Source organism: Eschrichtius robustus, chromosome 3 (genome assembly GCF_028021215.1).
Source record: "Eschrichtius robustus isolate mEscRob2 chromosome 3, mEscRob2.pri, whole genome shotgun sequence".
In the NCBI taxonomy this organism is placed as follows: domain Eukaryota; kingdom Metazoa; phylum Chordata; class Mammalia; order Artiodactyla; family Eschrichtiidae; genus Eschrichtius; species Eschrichtius robustus.
This window is the reverse complement of record NC_090826.1, coordinates 96353342-96372780: the sequence shown is the minus strand read 5'-3', so window position 1 is coordinate 96372780 and position 19439 is coordinate 96353342. Positions and strand designations below refer to the sequence as shown.

The 19439-nt window shown below is 39.9% G+C and overlaps 1 protein-coding gene across 4 annotated transcripts in view; it reads left to right on the top strand.

Annotated features, from left to right (window-relative positions):
* SORT1 (sortilin 1) overlaps positions 1-19439 on the top strand; it is a 69523-nt gene that overhangs the window by 9503 nt on the left and 40581 nt on the right. The gene's annotated exons all lie outside the window — the stretch shown is intronic.

The following is a 19439-nucleotide window of genomic DNA, read 5'->3' as shown; positions in this document are numbered from 1 at the left end:
ACTAAGCTGTAAAAATTAAATGCTAACAGTTTGAAATTTAACTCATTTATTAGGCATGATTAGAAATGAATTATCCCATGAAGATGAGTTTTTCGAAAACTAAGCCTAGGGTAGGCATTTAAGCCTGCCCTTTTAAATGCCAAAGTTTGTTGTTTTTGGTTTTTTTTAATTAATTAATTAATTTATGTATTTATTTATTTTTGGCTGTGTTGGGTCTTCGTTTCTGTGCGCGGGCTTTCTCTAGTTGCGGCGAGCGGGGGCTACTCTTCATCGCGGTGCGCGGGCTTCTCATTGTTGTGGCTTTTCTTATTGCAGAGCAAAGGCTCTAGACGCGCAGGCTCAGAAGTTGTGCCTCACGGGCTTAGTTGCTCCGCGGCATGTGGGATCTTCCCAGACCAGGGCACGAACCCGTGCCTCCTGCATTGGCAAGCAGACTCTTAACCACTGCGCCACCAGGGAAGCCCAGTTTTTGTTGTTTTTAATGGACATCTTTCTAAAATACATCTCTGCCTTGTTTGTCAGCAGTATGACCTTGGATCATTAAGGAGATTAAATTATGCTGTACCACGACTCACATTATTTTAAAGTGGTATGGCATTAATGCCCTCAAGGTCTGTTGAGATTTGTGGGGCTATTTTCTCCCATTTTGAATGGCCCAGATTTATAAGCTTAGTGCCATTGTCTGCCTGTTGAAGTTTACTCTTTTTTTCCTGCAGAAATGATAGTCCCCTTGCAATATCCTGTTCCTTCTTGCTGCTGTCCCTGTCTCTGGATACACTGTCCCCCAAATTTAACTTCTGCAAGCTAAGAAATTTTACTTAGCTTAATTTTACTTCTGTAAGATGCTTCTGTAAACTAAGAAAAAGATTACTAATTTTAGGCAATCTAACAGGTTTAGCAGATTGATTTAGAGTGATGGTCTGCAGGTTTCTCTTAGTGGTCAGGTGCGTAGGGTTTTATTGCATGGACAGCGTCATCTGAGGTCTCTCTCCCTTGCTTCCTTTCAGTGAGTGTCCAGGTTGTCGAGGTTTCTAGATAATGGAGTTGCTGTTGCCCTTTCCTGTTGACACTAGAGTATTGTGGAGCAAGGGGCTGATTTTTTTTTTTTTCCCCAAATAAAGGCAGAGCAGTGGAAAAGCAAACTGAGGTGTGAAATTATTGATGAGTCATAGAATTTTAAAGCTTATAGGGACTAGAAATGTTGTCATTCCAGCTTCCTCGCCTTGGTGGTGAAGTTAGGTTTTACTGCCCAAGTTCACAGAGCTGTTGGCAGAGCCGGAAGTGAAATTCACGTTGACCAGGTATTAGCCCAGTGCTCTCCTCTGTATCATCCTGCCTCACAGAAAACTGAATAATTGAATAGGTTTGCAAACTTGTATACTGTTTTATGTTTAGCCTTTTTATTTCTAAGGATAGTCTCTGGGAGGACTGGAACATTTGTGATCTTATTTTTGGCTCATGTTTTATGATCCTAGCAGTGCCTTATTTAACAGAACTGTATTCTGTTAAGACTGTATTCCTGCCCGCAAGAGCTTCACCCAGGTTTTGTCCCAAACCTCTCTTACACCATCACTGTGTCCTGTCTATCCCTGTGTTCCCTGTTTGGGGTTTGGAAGCCTAAATCTTAAATTCCCAGCCTTTATGGGATCACCAGTGCCTTGTTATTTCATTTGATTCTTATTATTCCAGTGAGTGAAGGAGCATAATTCAGTTTTACTCCTGAGGAAGTAGATTCCCAAGAGAGAAAATGATTTGTGCCTACTTTCCCCACCAGTTAGTTACTAGACCAGGCTTTAACACCCTTTTGCAGTTTTATTTTCACAATGACAGGTTGTCTTCTGTAGGTTGAATATCTAGCATGTTTAGTCTTCATTTTTAGACTTCTGTTAAGAAGTGTGTTCATAGAGTATAAGCTTCCTGAGCACAGAGTATGTGTTATCACTGCTGTGTCCGCAGTGCCCCAAAGAGGGTCCGGCACATGGTAAGCAAGCAGATGTATTTGTTGAAAGAAGGAATGTGTGTGAAGGATGGCATCGTTGAATTCACTCTCTGTTTACTTGCCAGAGAGGTTGCTCCTGATGGCCAGACTGTTGGGTCATCTGCAAGTGGCTTTTAAACTGGGGCCTGCTGTGTGAAACTGATCCAGGCTCAGTTGTGCTGATATTAATTCTTGCAGTGTTTTACTTTTGATCAGGTGTGTAACTAAAGATAGGCAGAGGTTTCTCATTTACCAAAATTTTTTTCCAAGCTACGGTGACTCTCGGGACCAACTTTAAGTTCTCCCAGCTATAGTAACAGTAATTTAATTAGACTTCTTGTTTGAGTAGATGTGAAGACAAAGTTATTTCCGTAAAGAATGTTGTGTTTTATGGCCTTTCTCTTTTCCAGATGGAACTAGGGATTAGCCAAATGACCACAGAAATGGACATTTTTGTTAATTCATGGTCTCTAAAATGTGTGGACCTCAGGCTTTAAATGGTGGGCATTAAATGTGTGGATGAGTCTTGCATTATCCTCTGTCAAGATGGTTGTATTTCAGAGAAGGTAGTACAAGCTGTCACCTACTTTCTAACGTAATGGGTCCCTGAAAACCAATTTGGTTATAAATGCCAGTCAGTGACTCCCTGCTGCCCAGAGCTCCCCTACCAGAGGTCAGTATATGGATATCAGTGCCACCTGGGACACTAGAAATCACTATTCAACAGATGATGGGGTGGGGAGTAATTCAGTCACTCTGGAAAAACTATAAAGAAGAAACACCACCATAAATTCTGCCACTTAGAGATGGTTGCTGTTAATATTTGGAAGACTATGTTTTTAACCATAAACGCACACACACACGATTTTACATGCTATTCTGTAAACCTGCTTTTTACTCAACATGTTATGAATATCTTTCAATGTCAGTAAATACCTGAAACATTTTCATTAGCACCTGTTATATTGTTTCATTGCATAACATAACGCATTTCACAAAGCTTCAGTTCTTGTCTAGAATATACAGATATAGTAATCTGGGGTTGTTATGTGGATTAAATGATGTGTGTAAGATGCTTAACACAGTAGATGGCCTGCAGGATGCAATAAACCTTCAGGTGTATAACATATTTTGTAAAGATGTGTTAAGTATCCCCTGATAATAAATTCCTGAGTGGGATTGCTTGGGTCATGTGGTGTGGACATTTTCAGTTCTGATTCACATCACCAAATAGCTCTCCAGAAAAGTTACAGCAGTTTATATACTCCCACCCACAGTGCACACAGGTGCTCTGGTCTCCACCCCTCACTGGATACATTTTGTCAAGCGCTTCCAACAGGTGGAAAATGTTATCACATTATTTTTCTTTGATTTTCTTTTGATTACTAGTGAGACTGAATAGCTTTTCAAACATTATTGGTCATTTCTGTGTCCTTTTGTGAATTACTTGTTTGTGTCCTTTGCCTATTTTCTTTTCTTTTAAGTTTTATTTATTTTTGGCTGCGTTGGGTCTTAGTTGCTGCGCACGGGGGCTACGCTTCGTTGCAGTGCGCAGACTTCTCTTTGCGGTGGCTTCTCATGTTGCGAGCATGGGCTCCAGGTGCCGGCTTCAGTAGTTGCAACACACAGGCTCAGTAGTTGCAGCACGTGGGCCCTAGAGCACGTAGTTGTGACGCATGGGCTCAGTAGTTGTGGCTCGCGGGCTCTAGAGCACAGGTTCAGTAGTTGTGGCGCACGGGCTTAGTTGCTCTGCGGAATGTGGGATTTTCCCGGACCAGGGCTCAGACCCATGTCCCCTGCATTGGCAGGTGGATTCTTAACCACTGCACCACCAGGGAAGTCCCTGCCTATTTTCTTTTGAGATCTTTGTCTTTTTCTTATTGATTTGAAAACTCTGTATTAACCCTTTATTGTGTTGCAAATAATTTTTTCCAGTTTTTTTAACTTTATGTTCAGTATTTTGCCATTAATTTTTTTTTTTTTTGAAATAGTCAAAGTAATTGCTGTATTAAGGGTTCTGGGTTTTGTATCATTTTTTGTAATGGTCTTCTCATTTCTAAGATTATAAAAATACTCATAATTCTAGGATTTTTATGGTTTAACTTTCTGTATTTAAATCTTTGTCATATGTGGAATTTAATGTGGAGTCGGGGGGGGGGTGGTAAGAAGGGAGTTAGGAATCCAGCTTTTTATTTTTTCCAAATAGCTGGTTTTTCCAAAACTCTTTTACCACAGATTTGAAATGCTTGCTTTATCATACACTAAAAGAAACTTTGTCCAGTCTTGGACTTTGTTTTGTTCCATTGATCTGTCTTATCTATTCCTGTGCCAGTAACTGTGCTAGGGGAGTAATAAACCTCTCACTAGATGGGGCAAGTTTCATGCTCATCTGCTCCTGATAGAATCAAGCTGACATTTGACATAGCTAGTCTTAAAGTTCTTGGTTTCTGAGCTTTCTACAATAGAGTATGATTATGTAATCTGAATTACTGTATTTACTCTGTGACCCCTCTAGATGCTGGTTTTGGATTGCTAATCACACAAACAGTATATTTACGTGGTTTCCCTTAATTTTGACCTGCTTCTAGATCCTACATTTGACTGACTGCTTAGTGATATTTAGTGGCCAGATCGTGTTCTCTTTGTGCTAAATAATCTACCTCTTAAGCATGCTACATTGGAGCAGCACAACTATTGTTTACCAGAAATAAAACAGGCTTCAGCTCTCTGCCACCTTCTCCATTTCATTTGTCATGTGTACAGCTAACACATAACATCTTTTTTGTAACAGTGCTTGAAGTAGACACTTTACCTTCTATTGGCTGGACTCCTCAACTCCTAAATGTTTTTATATGTTTAGTATTTTAATATTGTAGGATATTCATTGGAAATATTGTGTTGGAGGTTTGGGGTTTTCTCTTCCTAAAGGGCTTATTCTGCCTTTCAGTTCTTTCTATCCACAGAGCTTTGTCCTCTGCTCTTATTTCTTTTATTCATCTAACTTTGCCTTGATTAGAGCAATTGAACCGTAACTTATTAGTTGATTATGTCCAGCTGTATGTACCGTTGGAAACCTTCCGCGTTTTTTTTTGTTTTTACAATTTGTTTTTATTTGTATCACACAGTACAACTGTTCAAAAAACTTTATGCCATTCTGGAAAAGAAAAGGCTCCCTTAAATGGAAGGACCAAAGTGATAATGGGGAGAATAAAATAGATTAATGGAGGAAAATGCGGTTTTGGATTCTTTATCTAATAATAGTATGATAGGCAGAAAGAGTTCCAAGGTTTACTTCCAAAGGACCAAAACAAATGAAATCCTAGAAAAGAATATGGAGGCAGCCAACTAGCCAATTGACCATTACATAGGTAGAACATAACCCGCCTTCCATTAATCCCATCACCAAGGAGTATCATTTGCTTTTGCTTAGGACCAGGAATGTGTACATTGTGATGCTCAGAAAGGCAGCAGAGAAGCACCATATATTTTCAATCCAGAATGAACACAACATACTGTGGAATCTTTTGGGTTTAGTTTCTCTCAAGAATAGATCTGACTCTTGTGGGGTAAAAGAAAGTAAGAACCAGGCTGCCCGGGGAAACCTTCCTTGTTTGAGTGATCCTGTGGCCTCGTCTCAGCTTTCCTTGGGTATTTCAAGAAGTACTCTTTCCTTTCACACACATTTCCTTTTCTCTATTTTTATTTTCCTTCTATTTCCACTGTAACTGTGTTTATCCTGATCTTGAAATTCTTATTTAACAAGTACTTAATAGCATCTACCGTATACGCAGCACTTTACTAGTTGGTGAAATTAATATATTTTATTTGTGTTACCCTTTGAAATTTTTCAAAATACTTGCCTATATCTTCATGTTTGTTCTGCTTGCACAACTCCCTTCTACCATACCTTGCTATTGCTCCCAACTGCTCCCACCTCTGTCAGCCCTGCTTAAATCTTAGTGGACAGACTTTTATTTCTTTATACTCAAATATTTGAATTTCTCTTCTGTATAGTCTACTCCTGGCCATTGCCTCTAAACACTTTGATGTGTTTACCAATTTTTGACTATATGGAATTGATGGTAACTACAGTGAAGGAGAGGAGTAAGGTCACTATTGTATGTGTGAACACCCAAGAAGACATACTAGTGTTTAACAATGTTGTGGCTGGCAGTAAGGGCATAGGAAGAAACCCTACTTAGCCAGTATTTACTGAAATGGTGGTAATCATGGTAGAGGGGAGATTACACACAGATCAGTTTTGGTAGCAGGGGTTTGGGAATACACTTTTACGGAGATGTTCATGGAGAACTTACTATCTATAAGACCTTGTGCTAGGCCTGACAGGAAATACCAGATCATACTGTTTGCCATCTAAGAATTCCTAACAATTTGAGAGGTAGCCAAATATGTGAATAGTTATAGTACAAGCAACATCAATAAGTGCTGTGAGAATAATACCTAAGAAGAGATCATTCAGGCTCTGATAATTAGGAACTAGAATGGTTGGTTTTACATGGAAAAATGGGATTTCAGCTGTCTTTCAGACCTTTTGCATTGGTGTAGTCCCTCTCTTGTGGCTATCAAAAAGAAACACCCACAATGTGGGAATGTAAATTGGTACAGCCACTATGGAAGACAGTATGGAGATTCCTCAGAAAACTAAAAACAGAGTTTGCCATATGGTCCAGCAATCCCACTCCTGGACATATACCCAGACAAAACTATAATTCTAAAAGATGCATGCACTCGTGTGTTCATGGCAGAGCTATTTACAATAGCCAAGACATAGGAACAACCTAAATGTCCATCGACAGGTGAATAGGTGAAGAAGATGTATGTACACAATGGAATATTACTCAGCCATAAAAAATAATGAAATACTGTAATGCCATTTGCAATGACATGGATGGACCTAGAGATTATCATACTGAGAGAAGTAAGTCAGAAAGAGAAAGACAAATACCATACGATATCACTTATTTGTGGAAGCTAAAATAGGACACAAATGAACATAAGTACAAAACAAAAACAGACTCACAGATACAGAGAACAGACTTGTGGTTCCCAGTGGTGGGGTGTATGTGTGTGAGGGAAGGATTGGGATTTTGGGATTAGCAGATGCAAACTATTGTATATAGAATGGATAAACAACAAGTTTCTACTGTATAGCACAGGGAACTATATTCAATATCCTGTGATAAACCATAATGGAAAAGAATATGAAAAAGAATATATTGGGTTGGCCAAAAAGTTCATTTGGGTTTTTTCCATAAGATGTTAAGGAAAAACCCAGACTAACTTTTTGACCAACCCAATATGTATAACTGAGTCACTTTGCTGTACAGCAGAAATTAAACACAATTTTGTAAATCAACTATACTTCAATAAAATTAAAAAAAAGAAAAGAAAAACCCACCATATAATGCTGAGGAGCGATGGACAAGTTCAGAACAGAACCTTTCTTCTTTAAAACCTGCATTTTTGGGCTTCCCTGGTGGCGCAGTGGTTGAGAATCTGCCTGCCAATGCAGGGACATGGGTTCGAGCCCTGGTCTGGGAAGATCCCACATGCCGCGGAGCAACTGGGCCCGTGAGCCACAATTACTGAGCGTGCGCATCTGGAGCCTGTGCTCCGCAATAAGAGAGGCCGCGATAGTGAGAGGCCCGCGCACCGCAATGAAGAGTGGCCCCCACTTGCCACAACTAGAGAAAGCCCTCGCACAGAAACGAAGACCCAACACAGCCATAAATAAATAAATAAATTACTTAACAAAAATTTTTTTAAAAACCTGCATTTTTTTATGTGTAAAATTTATTGATTTTTCATACATTCAGAGAGTTATGCAGTTGTCAACTACAATCATTTTTTATTTTTATTTTTATTTTTTTATTTTTATTTTTTTTAACATCTTTATTAGAGTATAGTTGCTTTACAATGGTGTGTCAGTTTCTGCTTTATAACAAAGTGAATCAGTTATACATATACATATATCCCCATATCTCTTCCCTCTTGCATCTCCCTCCCTCCCACCCTCCCTATCCCACCCCTCTAGGTGGTCACAAAGCACCAAGCTGATCTCCCTGTGCTATGCGGCTGCTTCCCACTAGCTATTTTACGTTTGGTAGTGTATATATGTCCATGCCACTCTCTCACTTTGTCCCAGCTTACCCTTCCCCCTCCCCGTATCCTCAGGTCCATTCTCTAGTAGGTCTGCATCTTTATTCCCGTCTTGCCCCTAGGTTCTTCTGACCATTTTCTTTTTTTTTTTTTTTTTAAGATTCCATATATTTGTGTTAGCATACAGTATTTGTTTTTCTCTTTCTCACTTACTTCACTCTGTATGACAATCTCTAGGTCCATCCACCTCACTACAAATAACTCAGTTTTGTTCCTTTTTATGGCTGAGTAATATTCCATTGTATATATGTGCCACATCTTCTTTATCCATTCATCTGTCAATGGACACTTAGGTTGCTTCCATGTCCTGGCTATTGTAAATAGAGCTGCAATGAACATTTTGGTACATGACTCTTTTTGAATTATGGTTTTCTCAGGGTATATGCCCAGTAGTGGGATTGCTGGGTCATATGGTAGTTCTATTTTTAGTTTTTTAAGGAACCTCCATACTGTTCTCCATAGTGGCTGTATCAATTTACATTCCCACCAACAGTGCAAGAGGGTTCCCTTTTCTCCACACCCTCTCCAGCATTTACTGTTTGTAGATTTTTTGATGATGGCCATTCTGACCGGTGTGAGATGATATCTCATTGTAGTCTTGATTTGCATTTCTCTAATGCTTAATGATGTTGAGCATTCGTTCATGTGTTCGTTGGCAATCTGTATATCTTCTTTGGAGAAATGTCTATTTAGGTCTTCTGCCCAGTTTTGGATTGGGTTGTTTGTTTTTTTGATATTGAGCTGCATGAACTGCTTGTAAATTTTGGAGATTAATCCTTTGTCAGTTGCTTCATTTGCAAACATTTTCTCCTATTCTGAGGGTTGTCTTTTCGTCTTGTTTATGGTTTCCTTTGCTGGGCAAAAGCATTTAAGTTTCATTAGGTCCCATTTGTTTATTTTTGTTTTTATTTCCATTTCTCTAGGAGGTGGGTCAAAAAGGATCTTGCTATGATTTATGTCATAGAGTGTTCTGCCTATGTTTTCCTCTAAGAGTTTGATGGTGGCTGGCCTTACATTTAGGTCTTTAATCCATTTTGAGTTTATTTTTGTGTGTGGTGTTAGGGAGTGTTCTAATTTCATTCTTTTACATGTAGCTGTCCAGTTTTCCCAGCACCACTTATTGAAGAGGCTGTCTTTTCTCCACTGTATATTCTTGCCTCCTTTATCAAAGATAAGGTGACCATATGTGCATGGGTTTATCTCTGGGCTTTCTATCCTGTTCCATTGATCTATATTTCTGTGTTTGTGCCAGTACAATACTGCCTTGATTACTGTAGCTTTGTAGTGTAGTCTGAAGTTCAGGAGCCTGATTCCTCCAGCTCCGTTTTTCTTTCTCAAGATTGCTTTGGCTATTCGGGGTCTTTTGTGTTTCCACACAAATTGTGAAATTTTTTTGTTCTAGTTCTGTGAAAAATGCTAGTGGTAGTTTGATAGGGATTGCGTTGAATCTGTAGATTGCTTTGGGTAGTAGAGTCATTTTCACAATGTTGATTCTTCCAATCCAAGAACATGGTATATCTCTCCATCTATTTGTATCATCTTTAATTTCTTTCATCAGTGTCTTATAATTTTCTGCATACAGGTCTCTTGTCTCCTTAGGTAGGTTTATTCCTAGGTATTTTATTCTTTTTATTGCAGTGGTAAATGGGAGTGTTTTCTTAATTTCACTTTCAGATTTTTCATCATTAGTGTATAGGAATGCAAGAGATTTCTGTGCGTTAATTTTGTATCCTGCTGCTTTACCAAATTCATTGATTAGCTCTAGTAGTTTTCTGGTAGCATCTTTAGGATTCTCTATGTATAGTATCATGTCATCTGCAAACAGTGACAGCTTTACTTCTTCTTTTCCAGTTTGGATTCCTTTTATTTCTCTTTCTTCTCTGATTGCTGTGGCTAAAACTTCCAAAACTATGTTGAATAATATTGGTGATAGTGGGCAACCTTGTCATGTTCCTGATCTTAGTGGAAATGGTTTCAGTTTTTCACCATTGAGGATGATGTTGGCTGTGGGTTTGTCATATATGGCCTTTATTATGTTGAGGAAAGTTCCCTCTATGCCTACTTTCTGGAGGGTTTTTATCATAAATGGGTGTTGAATTTTGTTAAAAGCTTTCTCTGCATCTATTGAGATGATCATATGGTTTTTCTCCTTCAATTTGTTAATATGGTGTATCACATTGATTGATTTGCATATATTGAAGAATCCTTGCATTCCTGGGATAAACCCCACTTTATCATGGGGTATGATCCTTTTAATGTGCTGTTGGATTCTGTTTGCTAGTATTTTGTTGAGGATTTTTGCATCTGTGTTCATCAGTGATATTGGCCTGTAGTTTCTTTCTTTGTGACATCTTTGTCTGGTTTTGGTATCAGAGTGATGGTGGCCTTGTAGAATGAGTTTGGGAGTGTTCCTCCCTCTGCTATATTTTGGAAGAGTTTGAGAAGGATAGGTGTGTTAGGTCTTCTCTAAATGTTTGATAGAATTCGCCTGTGAAGCCATCTGGTCCTGGGCTTTTGTTTGTTGGAAGATTTTTTTTTCCCCCCCCTTTGGGTTTATTTATTTATTTATTTATTTATTTATTTATTTATTTATTTATTTATTTATTTATGGTTGTATTGGGTCTTCGTTTCTGTGTGAGGGCTTTCTCTAGTTGCGGCAAGTGGGGGCCACTCTTCATCGCTGTGCGCGGGCCTCTCATTATCGCGGCCTCTCTTGTTGTGGAGCACAGGCTCCAGATGCGCAGGCTCAGTAATTGTGGCTCACGGGCCTAGTTGCTCCGCGGCATGTGGGATCTTCCCAGACCAGGGCTCGAACCCGTGTCCCCTGCATTGGCAGGCGGATTCTCAACCACTGCGCCACCAGGGAAGCCCCTGTTGGAAGATTTTTAATCACAGTTTCAATTTCAGTGCTTGTGATTGGTTTGTTCATATTTTCTCTTTCTTCCCAGTTCAGTCTCGGAAGGTTGTGCATTTGTAAGAATTTGTCCATCTCTTCCAGGTTGTCCATTTTTTGGGCATATAGTTGCTTGTAGTAATCGCTCATGATCCTTTGTATTTCTGCAGTGTCAGTTGTTACTTCTCCTTTTTTGTTTCTAATTCTATTGATTTAAGTCTTCTCCCTTTTTTTCTTGATGAGTCTGGCTAGTGGTTTATCAGTTTTGTTTATCTTCTCAAAGAACCAGCTTTTAGTTTTGTTGATCTTTGCTATCGTTTCCTTAATTTCTTTTTCATTTATTTCTGATCTGATCTTTATGATTTCTTTCCTTCTGCTAACTTTGGGGTTTTTTTTGTTTTTCTAATTGCTTAAGGTGTAAGGTTAGGTTGTTTATTTCAGATGTTTCTTGTTTCTTAAGGTAGGCTTCCATAGCTATAAACTTCCCTCTTAGAACTGCTTTTGCTGCATCCCGTAGATTTTGGGTCGTCGTGTTTTCATTGTCATTTGTTTCTAGGTATTTTTTGATTTCCTCTTTGATTTCTTCAGTGATCTCTTGGTTATTAAGTAGTGTGTTGTTTAGCCTCCATGTGTTTGTATTTCTTACAGATTTTGTCCTGTAATTGATATCTAGTCTCATAGCGTTGTGGTCAGAAAAGATACTTGACACGATTTCAGTTTTCTTAAATTTACCAGGGTTTCATTTGTGACCCAAGATATGATACATCCTGGAGAATGTTCCATGAGCACTTGAGAAGAATGTGTATTCTGTTTTTGGATGGAATGTCCTATAAATATCAATTAAGTCCATCTTGTTTAATGTATCATTTAAAGCTTGTGTTTCCTTATTTATTTTCATTTTGGATGATCTGTCCATTGGTGAAAGTGGGGTATTAAAGTCCCCTACTATGATTGTGTTACTGTTTATTTCCCCTTTTATGGCTGTTAGTATTTGCCTTATGTATTGAGGTGCTCCTATGTTGGGTGCATAAATATTTACAATTGTTATATCTTCTTCTTGGATTGATCCCTTGATCACTATGTAGTGTCCTTCTTTGTCTCTTGTAATAGTCTTTGTTTTAAAGTCTATTTTGTCTGATATGAGAATTGCTACTCCAGCTTTCTTTTGATTTCCATTTGCATGGAATATCTTTTTCCATCCCCTCACTTTCAGTCTGTATGTGTCCCTAGGTCTGAAGTGGGTCTCTTGTAGACAACATATATACGGGTCTTGTTTTTGTACCCATTCAGCCAGTCTTTGGCTTTTGGTTGGAGCATGTAATCCATTTACATTTAAGGGAGTTATCAACATGTATGTTCCTGTTCCCATTTTCTTAATTGTTTTGGGTTTATTGTTGTAGGTCTTTTCCTTCTCTTGTGTTTCCTGCCTAGAGAAGTTCCTTTAGCATTTGTTGTAAAGCTGGTTTGGTGGTGCTGAATTCTCTTAGCTTTTGCTTGTCTGTAAAGCTTTTAATTTCTCAAATCTGAATGAGATCCTTGCTGGGTAGAGTAATCTTGGTTGTAGGTTTTTCTCTTTCATCATTTTAAATATGTCCTGCCACTCCCTTCTGGCTTGCAGAGTTTCTGCTGAAAGATCAGCTGTTAACCTTATGGGGATTCCCTTACGAGTTACTTGTTGCTTTTCCCTTGCTGCTTTTAATATTTTTTCTTTGTATTTAATTTTTGATAGTTTGATTAATATGTGTCTTGGCGTGTTTCTCCTTGGATTTATCTTGTATGGGACTCTCTGTGCTTCCTGGACTTGATTAACTATTTGCTTTCCCATATTAGGGAAGTTTTCAACTATAATCTCTTCAAATATTTTCTCAGTCCTTTTCTCTTTCTCTTCTTCTTCAGGGACCCCTATAATTCGAATGTTGGTGCATTTAATGTTGTCCCAGAGGTCTCTAAGACTGTCCTCAATTCTTTTCATTCTTTTTTCTTTACTCTGCTCTGCAGTAGTTATTTCCACTATTTTATCTTCCAGGTCACTTATCCGTTCTTCTGCCTCAGTTATTCTGCTATTGATCCCTTCTAGGGAATGTTTCATTTCATTTATTGTGTTGTTCATCTCTGTTTGTTTGCTCTTTAGTTCTTCTAGGTCCTTGTTAAACGTTTCTTGTATTTTCTCCATTCTATTCCCAAGATTTTGGATCATATTTACTATCATTATTCTGAATTCTTTTTCAGGTAGACTGCCTATTTCCTCTTCATTTGTTAGGTCTGGTGGGTTTTTGCCTTGCTCCTTCATCTGCTGTGTGTTTCTCTGTCTTCTCATTTTGCTTAACTTACTGTGTTTGGGGTCTCCTTTTCGCAGGCTGCAGGTTCGTAGTTTCCATTGTTTTTGGTGTCTGTCCCCAGTGGCTAAGGTTGGTTCAGTGGGTTGTGTAGGCTTCCTGGTGGAAGGGACTAGTGCCTGTGTTCTGGTGGATGAGGCTGGATCTTGTCTTTCTGGTGGGCAGGTCCATGTCTCGTGGTGTGTTTTGGGGTGTCTGTGGCCTTATTATGATTTTAGGCAGCCTCTGTGCTAATGGATGGGGTTGTATTCCTGTCTTGCTAGTTGTTTGGTATAGGGTGTCCAGCACTGTAGCTTGCTGGTCATTGAGTGGAGCTGGGTCTTGGCATTGAGATGGAGATCTCTGGGAGATTGTCACCGTTTGATATTACACGGAGCTGGGTGGTCTCTTGTGGACCAGTGTCCTGACCTTGGCTCTCCCACCTCAGTGGCACAGCCCTGACGCCTGGCTGGAGCACCAAGAGCCTGTCCTCCACACAGCTCAGAATAAAAGGGAGGAAAAAAAAAGAAAAAAGAAGATAAAATAAAATAAAGTAAAATAAAATAAGGTTATTTAAATTAAAAATTTTTTAAAATTATTAAGAAAAAAAATTTTTTTTAAGTAATAAAAATAAAAAGAAAACAAAAAAACGAACAGACAGAACTTTAGGACAAATGGTAAAAGCAAAGCTATACAGACAAAATCGTACACAGAAGCATACACATACACACTCACAAAAAGAGAAAAAGGGAAAAATATATATATATCATTGCTCCCAAAGTCTACCTCCTTAATTTGGGATGATTCGTTGTCTATTCAGGTATTCCACAGATGCAGGGTACATCAAGTTGATTTTGGAGATTTAATCCGCTGCTCCTGAGGCTGCTGGGAGAAATATCCCTTTCTCTTCATTGTTCACACAGCTCCCAGGGTTCAGTTTTGGATTTGGACCCGCCTCTGCATGTAGGTCGCCTGAGGGTGTCTGTTCTTCACTCAGACAAGACGGGGTTAAAGGAGCCGCTGATTCGGGGGCTCTGGCTCACTCAGGCCAGGGGGAGGGAGGGGTACGGATGTGGGGCGAGCCTGCGGCGGCAGAGGCCAGCATGACGTTGCAGCAGCCTGAGGTACGCCGTGCGTTCTCCTGGGGAAGTTGTTCCTTGATCACGGGACCCTGGCAGTGGCGGGCTTCACCGGCTCCCAGCAGGGCAGGTGTGGATAGTGACCTGTGCTTGCACACAGGCCTCTTGTTGGCTGCAGCAGCAGCCTTAGCATCTCATGCCCGTCTCTGGGGTCCGTGCTGATAGCCGCGACTCGCTCCCGTCTCTGGAGCTCCTTTAAGCGGCGCTCTTAATCCCCTCTCCTCGTGCCACAGGAGACAAAGAGGCAAGAAAATGTCTCTTGCCTCTTCGGCAGTTCCAGACCTTTTCCCGAACTCCCTCCTGGCTAGCCGTGGTGCACTAGCCCCCTTCAGGCTGTGTTCATGCAGCCAACCCCAGTCCTCTCCCTGGGATCCGACCGAAGCCCGAGTCTCAGCTCCCAGCCCCCGTCCGCCCCGGTGGGTGAGCAGACAAGCCTCTCAGGCTGGTGAGTGCTGGTCGGCACCGATCCTCTGTGTGCGAATCTCTCCACTTTGCCCTCCGCACCCCTGTTGCTGTGCTCTCCTCCGTGGCTCCAAAACTCCCCCCCTCCGCCACCTGCAGTCTCTGCCCGCGAAGGGGCTTCCTAGTGTGTGGAAACCTTTCCTCCTTCACAGCTCCCTCCCACTGGTGCAGGTCCCGTCCCTATTCTTTGTCTGTGTTTTTTTTTTTTTCTTTTGCTCTACCCAGCTACGTGGGGAGTTTCTTGCCTTTTGGGAGGTCTGAGGTCTTCTGCCAGAGTTCAGTAGGTGTTCTGTAGGAGTTGTTCCACATGTAGATGTATTTCTGATGTATTTGTTGGGAGGAAGGTGATCTCCGTGTCTTACTTTCCCGCCATCTTGAAGCTCCTCCAAAACCTGCATTTTTAAAAGGTATTTTCACTGGGTATAGAAATCTATCTTTACAGTTTTTTTCCCTATTCTTTAAAGATGTTGATACACTGGCTTGCACTGTTTCTGGAGAGAAGTCTACTATGATTCATTGTTCCTCTCTATGTAATAATCATTTTTTCTTCTGGATTCTTTTAAGATTTTTATCTATCACTGACTTTAAACAATTTGAATATGATGTGCCCTGGTGTAGTTTTCATTGTGTTTCTTGAGCTTGGGGTTTGTGAGCTTCTTGGATCTCTGGGTTTGTATGTTTCATGAAATTTGGGAAAACTGTGGCTATTGTTTCTTCAATTTTTTTTCTATTTCCACCCTGCACATCCTCCAGAGACTCCAATTATATGTGTGTGTGTGTGTTTGTACATATACGTATGTGTATATATATATATATATATATGTATAGTTGCTTGAAGTTCTGTAGCTCAGTGATGCTCTCTGAATTTTTTGTGTGTGTCTTTTTTTGTGTGTGTTTCTCTTTGGATAGTTTCCACTGGGAGTGTCTTCCAGTTTGTTAATCTTCTCTTCTACAATGTCTAATTTCCTGTTAATCCTATCCAATGTAATTTTCATCTCATGTTGTAATTCTCATCTCTAGAAGTCCTATTTGAGTCTTTTTTTTATATCTTCTGTATCTTTATTTAATGCTTATCTTTGCTCAGTCTGTTCTCTAACTTCTTCTCTTTTATACTGGAGTATAATTGCTTTACACTGTTGTGTTAGTTTATTCTCTAACTTCTTGAATGAACATATGGAGTATAATTATAACTGTTTTAATGTCCTTAATCTTATTATATGTGTTTTTTCCGTGTCAATTTGATTGATTTTTCTCTTCATCATGGGTCCTGTTTTCTTCTTTGCATGCCTGGTTTGTTTTTTTTTTTAATTTTATTTATTATTTATTTATTTATGGCTGTGTTGGGTCTTCGTTTCTGTGCGAGGGCTTTCCCCAGCTGTGGCAAGTGGGGGCCGCTCTTCATCGCGGTGCACGGGCCTCTCACTATCGCAGCCTCTCCTGTTGCAGAGCACAGGCTCCAGACACGCAGGCTCAGCAATTGTGGCTCACGGGCCTAGTCGCTCTGCAGCATGTGGGATCTTCCCAGACCAGGGCTCGAACCCGTGTCCCCTCCATTGGCAGGCAGACTCCCAACCACTGGGCCACCAGGGAAGCCCCTGCCTGGTTATTTTTTATTGACTGTTGGACGTGGTGAATTTTCTCTTCTTCAGTGCTGCATATTTTAATATGCCTGTACATATTCTTGAACCTTGTTTTGGGATGTCATTAGGTTACTTGACAATAGTTTGATCCTTTTTGGTCTTGTTTTTAAGCTTTTTAGGCAAGACTAGTATAGCATTTAGTCTAGGGTTAATTTTTCTTCATTACCAAGGTAAAACTTTTCTGAGTATTCTGTCCAAATCCTTGTGAGATATGAAGTTTTCTCCTATGATTTTTGGGAACAGGAATTGTTTCTGGTCCTGTGTGACACCCAGATATTGTTTCCTTCAATTTTTTCAGGTGTGTTTTTCCCTGGCCTCAGGTAGTTTCCTCACATTCATGTGATGATTAGTACTCAGATGAACACTTGGCAGGGTGTAGGGAGCCCGCATATATAGATCTCCACTGTTCTCTTTCCGTGTAGCTCTCTCCTCTTTCGCACACTAAACTGTGAACTCCAGACTCTTTGGCCTCCTCAGACTATCAGCTTATCTCTTCAAGTGAGGAAGACCTCTGGGCTCTACCTGGGCTCCTCTTCTTTGTACCGTGGCCTGAAAATTATCTCCAGACAGTAAGCTAGGGCAGATGTAGGCCCTCGTTTGCTTCTTCTCTCTCAGGGATCATTGTCCTTCATTGCCGGAAGTCCAGTGTCTTGAAGACTGTTGTTTTATATATTCTGTGCTTTTTTAGTTGTTTCAGGTGGGAAGGTAAATCTGATCCATGTTACTCCATCTTGGCCAGAAGTAGAAGTCCTCTCAGAATAGAACTTCTACATTTCATACTCATTTCTGCTTTGGGGAAATTAAGTGGATCTGGCCTTATCTTTTCACTTCATTATCCTCCTTTTCAGAGCTTTGCAAGTAGTTCTTCTAGGAAATGAATTCAATATTTATTGTTTTCCATGTGCTATTGCTTATATTAGTTGCCAAAATGAATAGGCTTGGTCCCTGCACCAGATGGGCTTCAGGTCTAGTGAGGGAGGCAGACAAGATTCTTGTTGCTATAATTAAAAGTAATACATGTTTTGAAATATCTAAGATGCTACCATAATGTAGAGTGACGTACATTGTGTTAAACATGATAAATAATCAAGCATTAGAATTAATGGTCTTTTGCTGACATTTGTAAATTCTGTCTCCTAACTATGACCAGGTTGTCCACCCTTTTCCTGGACATCTGTAATCCTCCCATTGAAGGGGTAGGATTGTATCTGTGGTCTTGGTTCCCCATTCTCCTGGATTTGTCTCCTTTCCATATGACCTTTTCTTTCTACCTGAGCTTTGGTCTGTTGTTAGATCTGATTTCATTTTTCTCTTTTACGTTCTCTAGTATAAGAGTGGTAAAAACTGAAATATAAAAAATTAATTGCTTTTTTCTCTAGGTGGATGAGTTTTTCAGTGAGTTTGTGTGTTTTCAAAAATAAAATTTAATTGGTTGTTGGGAAGGGAAGGGAAGGTTAAGGGTAGCAGAAGACCACAATTGTAATTCATGAATTTCACCTACATTTTCCCAAAGGAACTCTGGATGATGAATGAGGTCAGCTATCCTTTGATTTGTTTGGGTTAAGTTGAGGGTTGCTAGTGTCATCTAATAATCCTCCTCTTTCTGTGACTGAGCAGTAGGAAGATGTGAGTAATTCCAGTGTCTGCTGATTGGGTCAGGTGTGTAGAGCATTGCCTGAAAAGTGAAAGCTTGATCAAGCTAGCCAGAGATCCAGGGATGGGATTTTTCTTTTATCCTAGTCAGCTGTTGTGCCCAGAACCTTTCTTGGAAAAATAGCCTCTGTTTATATAACTGTTAGCCCATGTGATCTGTCTGGTGTTTTTGGAAGCTCTGGATATTCCTGCTCTCGTCAAGGAGCTCATTGATGTAATTTCAGACACTCTATCCTCACTCAAGAGAACATGCTGTCTTGCTCTGTGTGGCATCTTACAAGACGTGCTGCTGTGTCAGTTTTTAAGCTTTTGGTTCCAGATGTCTCTAGCAGACCTACTTTTTCTCAGATGCTTGGCCAGCTTACATGTATGAATAGCCTTTCTGTCCTGCAGTGGCTGTGAGAAGCTCTGAGCTTTTGAGAGTTAACCAGCACTTACTGAGCAAGACGTCTGTGTGGCACTGATTGTACTATTTACAGAGATTGTACAAGAGATTCTGTCGACCTCAAAGGTACCTTGAGTACAGGGGGAAATAGTATAGGTGAATTCAGTGGCCCATTTAGGAGGACCACAAAAGAAAATTAAAAGATAAGCAGAACAGTTAGTGTTTTGAGTTCTGTTTCTTCAGACTTGTCTGTTGGGAATGGTGGCTTGAGTGACCAAGCAGCTGGAATCCCACCAGCTGCTTATGGACATGTTCTATTTTGAGATCAACTTTGTGGTTTGGGAAGGATGTATAATCATTTTCAACAAATGCTTATTGAGCATGCAAAGTATCATGGTAGGCACAGGGCATACCATGACTATAAAATTATATCCTCAGCTCCTAAGGAACTGCTCATATTTGGAAAGGCAGGACACATTTAAGATTTTTAAAATCTTAATAATACATGTCTTCATAAAAGAAAAGCATAATCATCTACATTTAGTAGAAATATATACTAAACTACTAACCCCTCTGGGTGGTGGGGCTGTGGCGGGAAAGAGGAAGGATCTTCACTTCTTACTATATCATTCTATATATATAGTAAGAAATTTTTACCAAGTGCTAATGCTGCCTTTTTGGTGTTATTTGTTTATCGGTTAAAAAAGTGATAGAGACTAGTAGATTATACACATAATGTTAACCTTAAATATCTCTGTGTGATAGAATTATGAATGATTTATATTTTCTTTATT